At 35.1% G+C, this 18,179-nt stretch overlaps 1 pseudogene; it reads left to right on the top strand.

Annotated features, from left to right (window-relative positions):
* The window catches only part of LOC105300793, a 56,711-nt pseudogene extending 38,847 nt beyond the window's left edge, over positions 1 to 17,864 (top strand).
* Positions 17,865 to 18,179: the final 315 nt, after the last annotated feature.

An 18,179-nucleotide genomic window follows, 5' to 3' on the forward strand; every position in this document is an offset into this window, starting at 1 on the left:
AATAACATTGTCTTTTCTCTCCTTACTTTATTGTAAGAATACAGTATATAATATATATAATATATAAAATATGTTAATTGACTGTTATTGATAAAGCTTATAGTGGTTAGGTTTTGGGGCAGCCAGAAGTTATACACAGATTTTTTACTGTGGGAGGGTTGGCGCCACTAACCCCTGTGTTGATTAAGGGTCTACCATATATAATTCTTGTTATAAGAATATATAATACAGTAGCTAGATTGTTGTCTTGCTACATCTAGAGTAACTTATTTTGATTGTCACATTAAAATGACTCTGATTTACTGTACCCCGCCCTTTCTCCTGTAGCTGAAGCAGACGTAAAACTTCCCTGGAGATGCGCACTGTGGCGTGGGCAACAGATAAACCTGCTGACTGCACTCATCTCAGGGCAAATGCCACTTCTTGCTAGATTTGCTATTGGACATCCACTCGTTTTCATTCCCTAATGGCAGGCAATCATCAAGGTGTATTCTCTCTAATAATTCTCCTAGAGCCTCCAGAATTGGAAGTTGAGGCACCCTCTGCTTGTGCAGAATCTCGTCAGGACAGAGTCACCAGTTGCTGTTACCTTTCTTGCTCTTGAGTTGCCATCTGATCGTTTCTGGCCCCTGTCTTTTGGAAACATGGGCTTTAACCCCCATGAAGAGAACTAGGTGAGGAGCGAACCCCAGACTGACTTAATGCAGAAGCTGGGCAGAAAAAAAGGAACAAAGATAAAAGAGAAGTGGATTGTTCAGAGCAGTGGCACAGATTGTGTTGGTTGAATCCCATTTCTCATCCCCATTCTCGGTGGTTCATTGCAGCTAACACTAAGCAGCGTTTCCACTTTCACAGTAAGCATACCCTTTCCGGTCTCTGTAGTGTGATCTCAGGTGGCATTTGCAAATGTCTTAAATTGCGCATCCGACAGGACAGTCTTCACTGCAAGATGTGGTTACCATGGTGCTCAAAAGACAGCTTTCAGAGAGAAATGTATCTCCTCCACAAACAGAAGTAAAAACTGAAAATAGAGTGGCATATTTGTTCTCCAGAAATTGAGGACATAAAGTACAGTATATGTTAGGAAAATGCAAAGTGTAATTTTAGTTTTTAAAACGTCCTTATTGCTTTAAATTTAATCTATTTAATGAATTTTAATTATGACTTTGGCCATTGCATGAGTCATATTATTACTCAATAGCTCATTCTGGTAAAAAAGTCAATATTCTGGCAATCTATTGGAAGCTCCTTCATGAAACTGCTTATCTGAGACTCATGGGACTGTCACCACACTCCTCCTAGGTGTCTTCCCACGTGAATACTATTTTTAGATCTGTGTACCATATGGGAATCAAATTACTTAGAGAAATCACAGCATAGGTTCTGGAAGGTTTGAGCTGGATGAAAATTCTAGACAAAAATCTCAATTTACAGATGGAGATAATAAAAGACAAAATAGGTATCTGACTTATCTATTCAAGCAGGTGATTAGAAATCAAACCAGCACTTGCTGTTAGATTATGTATCTCTTTGTTTCACTTGCTTGTAGGTGTATTACTCCTCCATTATCGTTACAAGACATCAACGGCCAGTGTACCAGATAGGCAATTCTCTATATAGTCTGCCCTTGAGAGCCAAAGTGATATTTCTGCTTCCGAGGAATTCATTCTTAAAAGGGCTTAAGGGACCTTGGAATTATAGTGAATAACCATCTACTGCTTTTTTACAGGTTTCTGAGCCTGGAAAATTTGCTGTATTATAAATCATTTTACTATGTCTGGATATTTCTGCATTTTTATTTGGCAAATGCAAGGGTGTCTTTTTTATTTTAATTTTAATTTTATTTTTTAAATTTTAATTAGTTTCAAGTGTACAGTACATTGGTTAGACATCTATATAGTTAGTAAAATGATCTCCCCAATTGCTCCCTCCCTCCCCTGACCCTCCACCTAGCCAATGTTTATTGCTAAAACCATTCCCTATGCTGTGCTCCCCATCCCTGTGACCATCCATCAGCTACTAATTTGTACTTCTTTAACCCTTCACCCCATTCTCCCAGCCCCCCGAAACCCCCTTCCTTCTGTCCGTCACCAAATTGTCCACTATATTTGTGAGTCTGTTTTTGATTAGTTTGTTCTTTTTATTCCTTAAATTCTGCATATAAGTGAATCATATAGTGTTTATCTTTCTCTGTCTGACTTAAATATCTTCTAGGTTCATCAAAGCAATATCTTTTTCCATTCCCTTCCTTTTCATATGTAGGAGTCTCGATTTCTTATCCTTTCAGCCACTCTATCTTTTGCTTGGAGCACTTAATTCCTTTCCATTTAAGGTACTTATTGATAGGAATGTAGTTGTTACCATTCTTTATTCCTGTTTTTGATACATGTTTTTTCTTCTTAAAGAAGTCCCTCCAACGTTTCCTGCTTAGCGGTGATAAATTCCTTTAGTTTATTTTTGTCTGGGAAGTTCTTTATCTGTCCTTAAACACTAAATAATAGCTTTGCTGGATAAATTATTCTTGGTTGTATATCCTGGGCCTTCATCCTGTTGAATATTTTTTGCCAAGCCCTTCTGTCCTGCATAGTTTCTTTTGAGAAATCAGATGCCAGTCATATGGGTATTTATTCCCTTATATGTAATTATTTGTTTTTCTCTTGCTGCTTTTAATATTCTTTCTTCGTATTTAACCTTTGGCATTTTAATTTTGATGTGTCTTGGCGTAGGCCTCTTTGGATCCCTGATTTTTGGAATTCTCTGAGCTTCCTGGGATTTTATGTCTATTTCCTTCACCAGGTTAGGGAAGTTTCCATCATTATTTCTTCAAACAGCTGTTCAATATCTTGATTTTCTTCAGTTACACCAATCAGACGAATATTTGGAGCCTTAATAGTGTCCCATGTCCTCCTTAAATTATTTTTGTAGTCTTGGCATCTTTTTTCTTGCCATTCTGATTGAGTGTCCTGATTGGCTTTCCTGCCCTCTAAGTAGGGCATTTGATCCTCTTCTTTATTCACTTTTTTATTCCTTTATTTATTCCATTTAATATAATTCTCATCTCAGATAATATGTTTTTCATTTCAGACTGGTTCCCTTTTATAATTTCCGTTTTCATTTTTATTTCTTTGTTGGAGTTCTCCACACTTCCCAAAAGTTCATTGAGCATCTTTATAACCAGTGTTTTGAACTCTGCATCTGTTAGATTACTTGACTCCATTATATCTGGATCTCTGTTCTGTTCTGTCATGTGGTTTCTGCTTCTTTGTCTTTCCATTTTGGCTGCCTTTCCGTGTCTGTTTCTATTAGTAAGCAAAGCTCCTAAGTCTCCCAGTCTTATTAATGTGGATTTGCAAAGTAGGTGTCCAGGAGCACAGTCCTGAGAGGGGTTCAGCTGAAAGCCAAATTTAGCACAAGCCTCTGCCCCTCTGGGGCCACCCGTTAAGATTCAGCAAGCAATCCACAGAGGCTGTGCTTATAGTTGCCTCAAAAGGCCTCACTAAAAACCGAGGCCAGCTGCCACTAGTGTGAGTCTAAGGCGCTGCTCAGCAAGGGGCACCTGACTAAGTGAGAATATACCTGGATGCAGCTTGGGTGGGGCTGCAAGTTGAGGGAGGCAAGATTTCAGGGACTCCTCTGGGAGGAGTGACCTCTGTTTTCCAGTTTGATGATGTCTAGGCTATGGCGGCACTGTGTCTGCACACTGGGAGTAGAGAGGGCTCAACAAGTAACTTTGGATATTGCCGGCACTTCTGTACAGGGCGAATCTCGTCTAAGCCCTCACTCTGAAAATGTCTCCCTATAAGTCTCTGGTGCCCCCTGCATGCAGTTGAATGGGCATTGGTGCTCAGAGTGAGCAGGTATGTCATTGCGAAAATCCACTCGCTGATGTGGCCCCTTTAAGAGGCGTCTGCTGCTGCCGCAGCCTCCATCTCAGCCACTGGGGACTAAGCAGCCCCACGTCCTTGCCCCGTCCTACCTTCTGCCGTTGCAGGCTGCTTTCTTGGATTTCTCCTAGTTGTATGGCTTGTTCATCTAGATCCCAGGCGATTTTTCCTTGCTGCTGCTCCTTGTTTCCGTCACAACTTTGATTTGGTTGCCAGAGGGATGAACAGAGCCTCTATCATTTATGCCATTTTTTTTCTCCCCCTGCAAGAGTTTCTTTTTTAGGGACACAATGTACAGTGCCTTTAGTAATAATCAGCATCTTGACTGTCTAACTTTCAGAATATATCACATGATTTGTTGTTAAAAATATAAGGTGTGGAAAATAATTATCATGTAAGTCATTGCACTTGGCCATTATAAAATTAAGTTTAATTAGCATCATTTTTAAACCTAGAGGGCTAAAATTTAATCTATCCTAATAAGACTTGTTAGAGAGAACTCTGATGATCACATTTTGGTTTCACAGAAATGTAAATTTTAGAATCTTATTTTCACAGGAAGGTTATACCATCTGTCTACATGTTAATTTATTTCTTCAAATGCATTAACTTTTTGTGCCTTGTATCACATAAATTTTGGCATTGTTTAGTTATTAATCCTTGTATTTCTAAAATGGAATTGAAGAATTTTTACTCTACCTACTCTAAACAGTAAAACAACTTTAAGGACAATAATATTAATTAACCTTATATTCACTATGATAGAAGAAATTTATAATGCTGCTTCAGTTTTTCAAAGTAAGCCAAGTAGAGAGAGTTCTATGATATAAATTTTAGAAATATTTTTGTCTTTCTCTTTGCTTCAGTTTTATATACTTTAATTGTTTGTCAATTCATTATATCTACTATACAGGAATATTTTAATGCTTCCTGGTCAAAACTCAAGATGGCTAATGCATCAGAGAGAGAAAAGTACATCAAAGAAGCTCTTGAAGCCATTTCTGGTAGTCCCTGGAAGTAGAGAAGGGTGTAAGTCTGAAGTGGAGTAGTGAGGGAGGGAGTGGAAACTAGAGTGGATGGGAGACACCACAGTGCAGAGTAGGAGCCAGAGACATTGCGCTGGTGTATCGAACTGAAGCCTGCAAGTCCCACACATGAAAAATGGGCACATCTGTACACTGTAAAAATGAGAGGAGAGGAGATTTTTTAAAAAGTCATTTTTAATGTTGATTTAACACATCAGTTTGCCTAATTAAAACAATTCCCAAGAGAAAGAAAGAAAAACCAATAGAGATAAATGAGTGAATATGTGAAATTTCTGAGGGTAAGAGAACAAAAAGATTAAAGGATGTCTCATTGTTACTTTTATTGTAAGGTATTCAGGAAAAAAATTATTGAGAGATTATGTTTTATAAACCATAACTGTAAATCTCAGTGGAACGCATCAGACATTTTCTCTGAATGCACATGCCAGGGACAAAAACACGTGTTAGTTGAGCTTTAGTAATGAGATTATCTATGATCTCTTTGGGAATATTTAGATTAAAAAAATAAAAATAAAACCTTTGGTCTGTTTCTATAGCAAAACTTGTGAGTAGACCACAGATATTCACATATAAAATGGTCACAAGACATTGTATTGGTCTAAGGTTAAAGAGACATCATGATGCTATACATTTTTCACCAAGATCCTAAACATACAATGATCCTATACAGAAGAAGTGTAAGGACAGATAATCCTGAGCTAGAAGGGCAGAAAAAGCCAAAAATGGTGTGGATGGATGTAGGGAAGGGTGTGGTTACTTGCCAATAAAGATAATGAGGAAAAGAGAGAAAAATAATGACCAAAGTAAAAAAGGAGCTTGAGAAACATTCAAAGATGGATGAAAAGGCAACTACATTTGTTAGTAAAAGGCAACTACATTTGTTAGTAACGTTGAGTTTTCCTTTTAAAGGTGAAAATTCTAATATTTTGGTTAAAACTTTGTCAAAGGCAAAGGTAAAGTGATTAAGATAAATCTCAAGGAGAGAGTAGGGAAACAACAGAAGGCTCTTTAGTATACAAATAAATAAAGCAGTGGGTATAGAGAAAAGAAGGTGAATGGTTTTAAATAAGCTCTAAAGCATGATATTAACAAACATCAAGTCAAAAACAATAGCAGCTCACATTTATTGAACACTTCTTATTTGTCAACTGTTTTGCATCTTGCATGCATATTTATTTCATCCTTACAACTCTTTAGAATAAGCATTCTTTCAGTCTTCGTTTTATAGATGAGGAAACTGAGGCTGTGAAAAACCAAGGTACTTGTCCAAGATCCAAACTGGTAGAAACTGGTTCCCTCTGAGTTGTCTAACCATGGGAGCTAGAGCTTAATCGCTGTAGACAGAAGAAAGAAGAGATAATCTGCTGAAAGACCAAGTTTTCAGCATGAAAAAAGGTATGGGAGCAAGAAGTTAGAAGAGAAGAGAACTCATGTAGTGAACACAGGACTCCTACATATTTAGAAAAGGGTGTGTCAGGGTTCTAGATAGAATCATGTTATGGCAGTTCATAGGGAGAATTGTGAGATTTAGAATGTAAAATTAAAACTTAGAATTTTAGTTGCATAAATAAAAATCCCATGTACATTATTTTTTTCTTTATATACTCAATATTGACCATACTGTCTGTCACATAGTAGGTGCCTAATAAAATTTTATTGAAAGAGTGAATAAACAGACAAAAAGAAAACCTGATAGTTGAATGTTCAGTGTCAACAAAGTAGCCTGAGAACTTGAATTAAAAGGATTAGGATAACTTTTTTTTTTCCACAAGAACTCTTTTGTAATGCATTGCTCTTTGATATTTGAGAAGTGAATAAGTTCACAGAAAATTTGAGAAAATGTTAAGACTTGTTTCAAGAAAAAATAGACCTGATATTTTAAAGTGAAGTTTAAATGCTGTACTCTGGTTGAAGAAATGCTAATAAACATTTGAAGACAAAGATGACATACATAAAAGTGTTGTATACTCTTTGAAATAGTAGCACTAATCATGCTAATTACACTAGTATCGTAATTTAGTTTGTTAATCGATTTGTAAGTAAAAGAAAATAAGTAGCAACAAGCTTTTAATGTAGAGTAGTTATTCAGAGTACAGTCTCTGGAACCAGGTAGCGCGGGTTCAAATCCCAGTGCTCAAACTGTTAGCTATGTGACCAGAAGTAAACTTCTTAATGTCGCTCTATTAAATTTCCTAAGATTCTAATTTCCTAAATTCCTAAATTTCTCCTAAAATGGGAATAATAATTGCATTTCCATCATAGATTTAGTTAGGAGGATTAAAAGAACCAGAATGTGTGAAATATTTAAAACAATGCTTGGCACACAGTAAGTGCTACCTTAGTGTTTGTTTAAAAATAAAAACATATGATAGATTTGTAAGTGATTAAAAGACTCTCTCTAGGTGTATGTGCCACCTTTCTCTTTTTTGTTTGTTCTCTACACAGAATCATTCATTTTTATAAAGAAAGACCATTTTCTACCAACTTGGATCTTGGACAAGTACCTTGGTCTTTCAAAGCCTCAGTTTCTGGTTTTATTTTTTTTATTTTTTTTAATTTAATTTTTATTTATTTATCTATCTATCGATTGATTGATTGATTGATTGATTTTTCATATTCTTGAGTCACGTTCTAGGATGTAGTTAATTTTTTGGAAACAGCTAGATCCTTTCAGGGCTTCCTTTTACAGTTCGTTAGTTGGGGTCAGAGCAGTGTTTTGTCTAAATTATTTTCATTACTGAGACAAGATTCTCCTCAGCAGTCTTAACTGTGCCATGAGAATTGTGAGATGGTCTGCTCTGGCTGGTGGGAGCAGTCACCACTTCCAGCTCTTTGTGGGGAACTGGAGCTGTTCCTACTAGTTCTTTCAGGTGGTCTTTTCCTGATCTTTGGTATTTTCCTCCCATGTATTTGTTGGTCAGTACCCTGTTAAATATTCAAGGCAGACCCTCTGTGAATCCCAGGAGCTCTGTCTTTGTTTGCTTAGCTCTCTTCTCTCTGGTACTTTGCCATCTATGTCTCTGTACTCATGAGTTCAATCTCTTCAACCCAGGGAGAGCAGCAGACCCTGTCTGGTTTCCCCTCCCTGCACCAACGCCTAGACATTCTCTCAGGACAGCAGCTGGGCAGTACCAGGGCTCACCTCATTTGTAGCCCATATCCCAGGGTTCTCTGTTTTTTGTTGACTGATGTCCTTTGTCTTGAAAGCCATTCTTTCATATACGTAATTTTTTTTTCAATCTTTGGTTGTTTCAAACATGAGATTAAATCCAGTCTTAGTTACTGAATCTTGACCCGAAGAAATAGTCCGCCCACTAGTATTCATTAGAACTTGCTCTCACTTAAGTCCTAGGATTTTTACTTGCCTGAACTCTCATTAGTATTAGATAGAAACAGTTCTTTACGATACTTAGGGTCTGACTTTACTCATCTTTAAGTTCAAGAGGCTTCATATAATTTCTGGATGGCACACTTGTCTAGATGACACGAACTATCTTCATATCCTTACTTTCTTTCCTTTTTCTGTTTCCCTTATTGGTTTGTCTTTGAACTTTTTCTAAGAAATTGATTATCTCAGTGTCTTTTTCCTGTAGATAATTATTTTCTGCTAACTTGTGCTGACACAAATTTATTTCCAAAATATGTGCTTATTTTATAATCAAAATTAGGTCCTCAGAACTTTGTTCAGCAACATTTTCAGTTAACTTGGCCAACTTAGAAATATGCATTCTCTGTGCTTTATCTTATTTCTCCTTTTTATGGGAGTTCCTTTGTTTTCTAACTTATTAGCTTGTTAAATCCATTGGCTGCTTGCATTTAGTTTCAAGGTAAAGTGGGTATCTACAATTCAAATTAATGGACCAGTTAATAAAATATATTGTATAAATGCCCTTTGATATTGAAATAGTTAAGAGCGTTCAAGCTTACAACAATTGTTTGAACATGCTAAGAAGGCTTCAAGTTTTTATTTTTGGTAACTGAGTGATATTAATATCATAATATCTTCACACAGAAGAACAGCTGAGAAATAAAATCTCAGTCATGTGAGTTCTCAAGTTCCACACTCATACTTGTTGGGTATTGTCTTTTTTTTCCTCAAATTCTTTAGAACATAACCCCTTACATAAAAGCATAGAATGACTCTGCTGTCTTACAAAGAATTAATAAGATTAATTCTTTGTAAAGAGCAATGAAGATTTTCTGATTTTGTTCTTGATCTCATTGTTTCTGTGGTTTTGCAAAGCTAAGAAAAACAAATAAAAAAAGAACTTGTTTGATTTTCCAATTATTGTTTGATTTGTGCTGCACTATTATTTAATAATTCCTTAATATCGTGATAAGCTACAACTCATGTTTTTAGTTAAGACCAGGTTAAAAAGGAAAAAGAAAAAAGAAAAGTTTCTTTTGTTACTACTTTCTGATAAACTTACCTCCAGGGTACTTTTATTAAATAATCCATTTTGATATTGTGCCAAAAAAAAGCCTCATTTTAATGTTTGAGAGTTGAGTTGAAATAATCGCTGTAAATATGGATTAGTTATCTAAGATAGAGGTGGTAAATTAGTCTTAAAGTGCTTTAATCCCTTTGAACCAAAATGATTTGAAAAATTTCCCTTAAATTATAAATAATGGAGAAATGTAAGGCAAGTTAACTTTAGCATTCAGTTATCGCCATACTTTTATATAAGCAGACTTTTGTCAGATTTATATATTCTGAAGAAGAGGATGTTAGATCTGAGAAGAAATGTGATGCCAGCAATAACTGGATGGCCCATTTGGATACCTTGTTTATTGAGTATTGATCCAGAAACTTTGATAGTTCTTTATAATCTATCTGATGTTTTAAATAAGGCTATATATCTTTTCTGATTTCTACCTTGCAGTAAGAATGTGAAAAATTTTATTTTATTAGTATGTCCACATTTTCATGAAAGCTTCAAGATTTTTCTTCATGTTTTTCTGAGAGAAAAAAGACTTTCTTCTTTATATTTTAAAGGCACCAGATTATTAAATAGAAAAACTTAAATGTTAGATAATTAGTGCTCTGAAATTATTTTCCACACTCCATCCCTTAAGCTTAAAAAAAATAAATCTAAGTGCATTTTCAAATTTGAGCATAGAAACACTTATTATTAATATGAACTTTCAGACAAAAGGGTTTGGAATAAAGACATAACTTGACACAATAAGGGATGTTTTTCTTTTTCTTTGTTGTCTCTAAAAAAGTACAAATTAGAGCAAGAATAAAGGTTACTCTGAAAGAACACAAATTTTTAAAAACTGTCTTTATTCGCTGTCATTGCCTTTGGCTTCTGTGCCATCACACTTCCTGTTGCTCTGCCCATCTCTGAAACTATTCCTGGCTTCTCATGGATCCCTTTTCTCATTACTACCTTTTAATATAGGTCTTTCAAAAGTTCCTTTTTCTTTATTTCATTATATTAACTCTTGATATTTTATCCTCTAAGTTCTAATGCATTTCCACTTATTTATGCATTCATCCCAAACTGATTGACTAGCTGTTCTTTCCCAAGAATAATACCAAATGCCAAAAATATAGATTTTACCTTCTGGTCTCATCCTTTTATTTAACATCAATAAGATGAATAGAAATCTCATTCCAAGTACTATGGGGAGTTCACCACCCTCTCCTGAGAGCTTGCTTTCTTGTAACTGTTTCTTATTCTAAATTTCTGCTCTAACTGATCTTTTGATATCCAGTCACTTCCCAAGGCTGCCTTTATCTATCTAGCTCTACCCTGTGTGTGGCCATTGCCCTCCTTTTTGCTTGTTAAGGCACTGCTGGAAGCTAAAGGATAATGAAGGAAATTATTTCTCAATACAGAATAGAAAATTATTTACATTCGTTTTAAAACTGAAAAACAAATGAGACCTTGAATGTGAATGAAACTTCCAAATATGCGAACTGGACATGCAAATCACAATTCGTTTGCATCTTTTGCCACCTGTAGGTGCAGCAAACTGTGGCAGTCTGAAAGTAGGTCTCATGTTTCCCCCTCGTTACCCCAAAGCCACTGCATCCATGATCCCTGTCTTACACCAAATAGAGGATTAGGTGCCTGTTCTTCTTCAATGTAACTTGAATATTATGCCCTCGAATTGTACATCAAGAGTTCAGTTCATGTGTTTAGTTAGAGACTGCAGCCTCCAGGAAATGAAGGGGGAGAAAATGGGCCACAGTAATACACGGCATTCTAGGAGAAATATTTCTAGTAAGAAAAATTGTTGAAAGTATGGTGTGGAAAGAAAGAGCACCTTCGTGACAGGGATATTAGTTTTACATAAATATACGAAATATCCATTTTACAAATAATAAATATATATATTTCATGTAATGTATTATAAAGATGGATATTGGGGAGTCCAAGAAAATCCCACCTCAAGTTATTTGGTTTTATACTGATGATGTTCCTTAATCATTCACATCTGTACCTCTTCCCTTCCCATGTCTCTCATATCCATATTTTTGTTTTCCTGGACTTTTTGAATCTGCATTTCTTAAAAATGCCTCAATTCATCATCTCTTCTCAGTTCCAGTTGTTAGTCCCTTGCTATCCTAATTTAGTTTTCTGTTATGTGCCATGCAGGGTATTATAATAAACTTCTTACTGATTGTCTTGTCTCCATTTGTTCCTTTTATAGCACAAGATTTCTAAAGTAGGGCGTAGAAGTGTGCTCCTCTCCTGATTAAATCCATCAAGGCTGTTTTGTTTTACATTGAATAAAGTTTCCATCTCTCTCTTTAGATCTTTACTCAATAACTTTCTTAGATTTGTCTCTTATTTTTAATAGAAATACATGAGGGTGGATGGTAACTTTTTATTGATTTATTTACATCCTTCACTCTTTCCAGATTCATAAGTCACTCCTCTATTATTCATTTTGTTCATGCTTTTCCTTCATTCTGGATCACTACTCATTGCTCTGTTCTCATAATCTGCTCATCCACACATGCCCAAATGCACCCATTCTTCCAGATATAAGCCATGTAGCATCTCTTCCCAGAAATCTAGTAGGACTCATACTTTTTTTCTCAGAATTCATTTAACACAGTATCTGTGCTTATGTATCACTGTGGTTCTGCTTTATTATAAATGTTCTGTCTTCTCTTTTTAAACAAATAATGACTTAACTTTGGAAAAGAAAAATGCTTGCAGATAAATTCCAATATCTATTTATTAAATGAAAAAAAGTTATGAGTTTGGAACATATCAAAGATAAAGACAATTATCAAGGGATAGTGCTAAATGCCATGCCATTACGGTTTTCATTTCTTTGTCAATAAAACCATTTCCATATTAATCAGAGTAGGTTAGATTATGTTACAGTAACAAATTAACTCACAAATCTTACTGGCCTTACATATCAATGGATTATTTTTGTGTGGATGCTATAGATCTGATGTGGACCGCTAGGGAACTCTGTCCCATGTAGTTACTCAGGGCACTGGGCCAATAAAGACACAACATCTATAAATTTGCATTAACCAAAAAAGGAAGTGCATTTATATTTCTTATGTTTGTTATTCAGGCTTTTGCTTAGAAGTGACACACATGTGCTCTGTTCACAGTCAGCCAAAATTGGTCACAAAGTCTCATCCTATTGAAAAAGGGCTGGGAGAATTAGGCAGCACATGACTGGTGTGCTGTCTTTACCACACTTCTTACCAGGTCAGTTGGTGCTTACTACCTTCTTCTTCTAAATAGGAAAGTTCTTTATACTATTAAACTATAAACATATATAAAATTAATTACTAATTTTGAAATTAATAAATTTTATACATAGAAATAATTATCAAGGAATAATATTTCATACAGTTTAACACCATGTCCTTGTTAATGAATCTGTTGAAAAACAAAAAAATCCAGAATTAAAATGAAAAGGCTTATCATTTTTTTCTCACATGATTCTAAATTGTATATGTTTATTTTCTTCTCAGTTTCTTACTTGGATTTTTCAAAATTTATACACAGGTAAATAAAGCTCCAAAATTATTTTAAAATCTCCTTAGCTTAATAATAATAACAACAATAATAATATTTATTAAGTTTTATGTTTATAAGTTAATAAATAACAGTATTTATTGTGTGTACTAGAAGCAAGTACCAAGAGCATTGTATATATTATCTCCTAAAATTTTTGGAACATATTCTCATTTTATATGGAAGAGGATTGAAGTTAAGAAGGATGATAACTTTCAAAAAATACCAGGGTAGTGTAAGGTAAACTTGTTATGTTTGACTCTAGTCTCTAATAATGTGTTCTCAGACTACTAGAGGTTGTAGTTGCAACTTACTTTGCTTCTTAACCTCTAGAATTTATTGTTAACATATTTGACTTTACAGACTGTAAGATAGATAGTTTTTAAAGTTAAAACAGAAGGAAGATTTAAATCCTTCCAATTAAGAACTCATTCATTCGATGAGTCCCAAAGGCATCAAATAGTTTTAATTCACTAGCTTTCAGGGTTAAAAATGGAAATGTATTCATGTGGGAAAAGGCTTTTCTTTAGGGGCCGCTACCTTTGAAAGTAGGAAGGCCAGACAACTACAAAACAGGCTTTCATAAAAAATTATACATCACTGCAAATGTTCAAGAAAACACTGTTTCAGCATGAGGCTGCTTAGAGTCAGTAGATTATAGCCTTGGTGTTTTGACAACTATTAAAGATGAGCTTTCTTACCAGTAACACCGAAAAGGAGCTGGGGATGGGGCGGGGGGCGGGGGCGGGGGCGGGTAGGCAAAAGAGAAATGAAGATATATGATCTTGAGAGAGAAATAAAGATTTTAATATTTCATTTGCAGAATAGTGTTCTTGGTTAGAAAACTACTGAGCTTCTTAAGGAAAAGGATTTGCCTTAATGGGCATGTGTGCATGTAGAAACCTTGTTTCTAGATTGAAGGAAAGGAGGGCCATCCAGTGGGTGGTTTCTAATGAAACAATATTGCAGTGAAGTATTCTTGAGTTCATTTATTAGAATGTGTATTAGACAGAGTGTTCTATTTTTTTTTCTTTATTAGGCCCAAATGCCTCCTACTTCTACACTGCCTTACTATTTTGGTTTAGTAACTATCTGCATTGTGTCTTTTTCTGTCTGTGCTAGGATGCTTTCAAACTAAAAAGGGAAGTTCATTGATTGCTGGCTTTTACTTATACAGTTTTTATTGGCAACAAAAATATTTCAAAAATATTGTTTGTTTTTGAGCTCAGAATGAAGCTATGTAAATCAAAATGCGTTGAACTCACCTTCATTCTTTTGTATTTTGGTTGTCATATCGAGGCACTCATCTTATAGTTATGAGATTGAATAAGTGTGTAGAAACTTTATATATTAATATTAAAGTAATATAGTTGCTACATGTGTGAGATTACTTGAATTTAATATTCTGTACCTTGATTTCTTGATACTTTATGTAATATCCTATTATACGAGTTTCTGAATTATCTTACATTATAGAGAATCAGTCAAATGGAATAGGAGACTTTATGCTTCAACACACCCATTTCTTTAATCACTAAGAAAAAATCATATTTCCTGAACATTAAAAGTTATGAATATAGTAACCGATTATTTGCTATGTGGTCTTTTTAGAAAAAAAATGATTTAAATAATCTGGATTATTTAAATACCAACTAAATCATTTTCCAAGTACACAATACTTGGAAGTTTTTCATCTATTTATCTATAGGAGGATGAGGTAGAAGGTCCAAAGCTTTTATCACATTATCAAAAAGGTTCAGGATGCACAAAAATTTGGGAATTATTGAAATAATAGTTTCTTTTCTGTTAACTAACTATAGGGTAAGCTGGAATAACTGACTTAAAATAAAATTTGAGAGCAGAGATAGTTATGGAATAATTTAAATTTGAAAAGGGTACTGTCTTAATTTGTTCAGGCCACTTTAACAAATGACCACAGACTGGCTTAAACAACAAATATTCATTTCCCACAGTTCCGGAGGCTGGAAGTCCAAGGTCATGGTCTCAGTAGATTCAGTGCCTGGTGAGAGACTGCTTCCTGGAAAGCAGAACACTCTTTGGGGTCTCTTTCATAAGCACACTAATCCTACTCTTGAGGCTTCCTCCTCGTGACTAATAATGTCTGAAAGGCCCTACCTCCTAACACCGTCACCAGGAGGGTTAGGTTTGAACATATGGATTTGAGGGGCACACACACAGACGTTCAGTCTGTTGCAGTACTTGCTTCAGTAAATATTTCATGTAGGAAGGGAGCTGTGAACTTCAGGTTGGTGAATATTTAGAAAAGTAAAGTGAAAGGAAGGGCAGTGGAGAACTTGAACACATATGGCGTGTATTTTAGGGACAGCAAATTATTTGATTTGTCCCTACTATTAAGAATAAGAAAGGGTGCAGTGCAATACCCAGTAGACAGGTAGCTCAGAGCCAGGTTTATGAATTCAATCATTTAAATCATGGAGAGAAAGTCAAAGTGTTTTATAATAGTAATAATGTGATAAAATCTCTTCTATGATTGTCCTGACAATATGAGAAAGGGGAGATTTTGAACCATGTAAATTATTTGGGATGTCACTGCAATGATCCAGGTAAATATTGCTAAAAGTGAAAATTGTGAGAATAGAAAGGTCTAAATTATTATAGATATTTCAAGAAAAGGAATTATGACCAGACTAGCTGAGAGAAAGGGAGAGAGTAATCTGAATTGGAACCTACATATTTAGATCCATGTTCCTGGTTTTGAGGAGATTTAATTGTAGTTTAACTCAGTGGTGAATATGTGTTTATAAGTAGAAGGGTAACTGTGCACAGATGGATGATTACATTGTTAGGTGAACGTTTAGTGTAAATGATAAGTTACTACTCATTTATTCAGGAATTTTAAGTGATTTATTATTGGAATCTATATCTGTTGGTAAAACATTGAGGTAAACTCTGGTAATATCATTACCTACTCTGTAAGTAAAATGTTCACATTAGAAATTAGTAATGTAGAGCATGTGCTCCTCTGCAATAAGAACTCACATGTTTATTGTAATTACTCATTCTTTGCTGAGGAGCCCTGAAAATGAAATCCTGTATCTCATCTGCACAGACCCACCACTAGGAAAGAGCATTTTAAGGACATACCCATATTTTTGGCAATTAACTAAGAAAATGTTCTTAATTGACTTCTGTTTCAAAAAATTACCTGTTTCTTTTTTGGTGTCTTAATTGACTATAAAGAAATAATTTAAGATACTAGTACTATTAAAGGTGTTAATTGACTATAGAAAAAGAAGAGGACTGAATTAAGCTGTGTAGAGTAAGAGCAAACACAAGTAGTATATAATACGTAATAAGACCTCTTTCTCTAGAAAAGATGAAAGAGCTTAAGATAATTTTTACCTATATCTTCATAAGAAAGAGCAATGAATAGAGAAAATTCAAAAATATAAATTCAATAAAAGATAAATTAAAATAATAAAAAATAAACTGAGCCCAAGAGATACTTACAGAAGCTTGACAGTGATTAAAAGAAAAAAAAAATCAAACATAAATATTTAAAAGAAAATCAAGAGGAATTTAATGAATCATTAGTTAACTTGAGATAACTTGACTCTTGTGTAAGCTACAAGACCTCTCTAACCACCATTTCATGATCTGAATGATCACGGACAATCGTGAACAATGATCACTGAAATCTTCTCGAGTTCTAATAAGATTGGATTTTAAAGAGTCTAAATAGGTTTATGAGTGAGAATGAACATCAGCAATCTGTGTAGATACAAGAAAATTATTTTCATTGAGACCTAAAATGGACAAATCAAGACAAGACCAAAATAAGACATAGAAATTGAAGGACATATTAGATTTTTGGTTTTATACAATGAAGGGCGAAACTGTTGCCTTTTGAATAAAAGTAATGTTGACAGAAGGTACACAGGTTTGAGATGACTCAGCTTTGTAGTGGGAGGATTTTAAAAGACTGGCTTTATTCCCTACTAACCTTAGGAGACCCATGACCTTTGTGTTTGAGTTGAGCAAGATTTAGACTCATATAATTATATATTTGTCATGTTAAACAAAAATTAATCTGACACTTGTTCAAGGCTATCACAATAGAGGTCAAGACGGTTGCAGTAGAGGAGAGGGATTGAGTTTAAGTGCAAATATAATAAAAGACAGCTGGGGATCTGTAGGTAAGGGATAGAATGAAAGGGTCAGTGGATGACAAATTACTTAAGAGGAGACATAAGGGTAGGAGATTCTTGCTAAACTGGCCTAAGAATTCTTACTAAAGTAGGCCAAGGATTTATACATCACAGGCAAGGGCTGAAGAACTTGATCAAATATCAAGTGTGATCAGATACCATGAGTGAGGATTCTCTTTAAACAGACTTAGCAGGACTTTTCCTAAAACTGGGCTAAGCAGGTCAAGGACAGGGCCCAATTATGAAGCCTAGTTGAAAAGAGGGCTCAGAGGAACCTGTCTAAAGTTTGATCAAGCTACAAGTCTTTGGCACCTTTACAGATGAAATTGCCTCTAAGCCATTGTCCCGCAAAGCACGGATTGGCATACCTCAGTGCAAAACGAAAAGGTTGCAGTGTGGTCAGAGCTCTTAGGAATGAATGGCTTGGGCGTGGACCGGTATCCAGGGACTGTGACTTGCAGAGTCCACCGTGGAGCCAGAGCAAAGGCTGGAGAGACAGTCGCATGTTGCAGAAAACTGAGTACAGCCTCACAGACGACGTCTAGAGGATAGTAGAAAATTAGAAGATAAATGCAGAAAAGTCATCAAAACAGAAGATCTTCAGCCTTTACCAACTCGTGCCTACCTGAATCAGACAGCTGTGCCTTTCTCATCACAAGGTCTTACAAAGAAGGACCACTAAATCCCATTAAATTTCTAGCGTCAAATGTTTAAGAGGAAAAAGCACAGTTTGAAGACTGAAACTGACTTACTGGAAAGAATAGAAAAACTGGATGGTTACTATAGATTTACATGATTAAGAGACAGTTTTTATTGACAAGATGTTCACCCTTTTTAGAAATATAGGAACCTTGAGGACAAACAACTTATTTCTGGAGTTGCAGAAGAGAACATAGCTCCCTTATTTTGATTAAATCACCATACTTATTTAATGAATGTATTCTGTGCAATCTTTTTTCAGATTGTCTTTAACTTTGTTTTTTAAAATGACCTTCACAAGAAACCGTTAAGCTTAAAAATAAAAATTAGCTTCAGCTTATTCCCTTTTCTCCAGAA

This window comes from Pteropus vampyrus, unplaced genomic scaffold (assembly GCF_000151845.1).
Source record: "Pteropus vampyrus isolate Shadow unplaced genomic scaffold, Pvam_2.0 Scaffold8, whole genome shotgun sequence".
Taxonomy (NCBI): domain Eukaryota; kingdom Metazoa; phylum Chordata; class Mammalia; order Chiroptera; family Pteropodidae; genus Pteropus; species Pteropus vampyrus.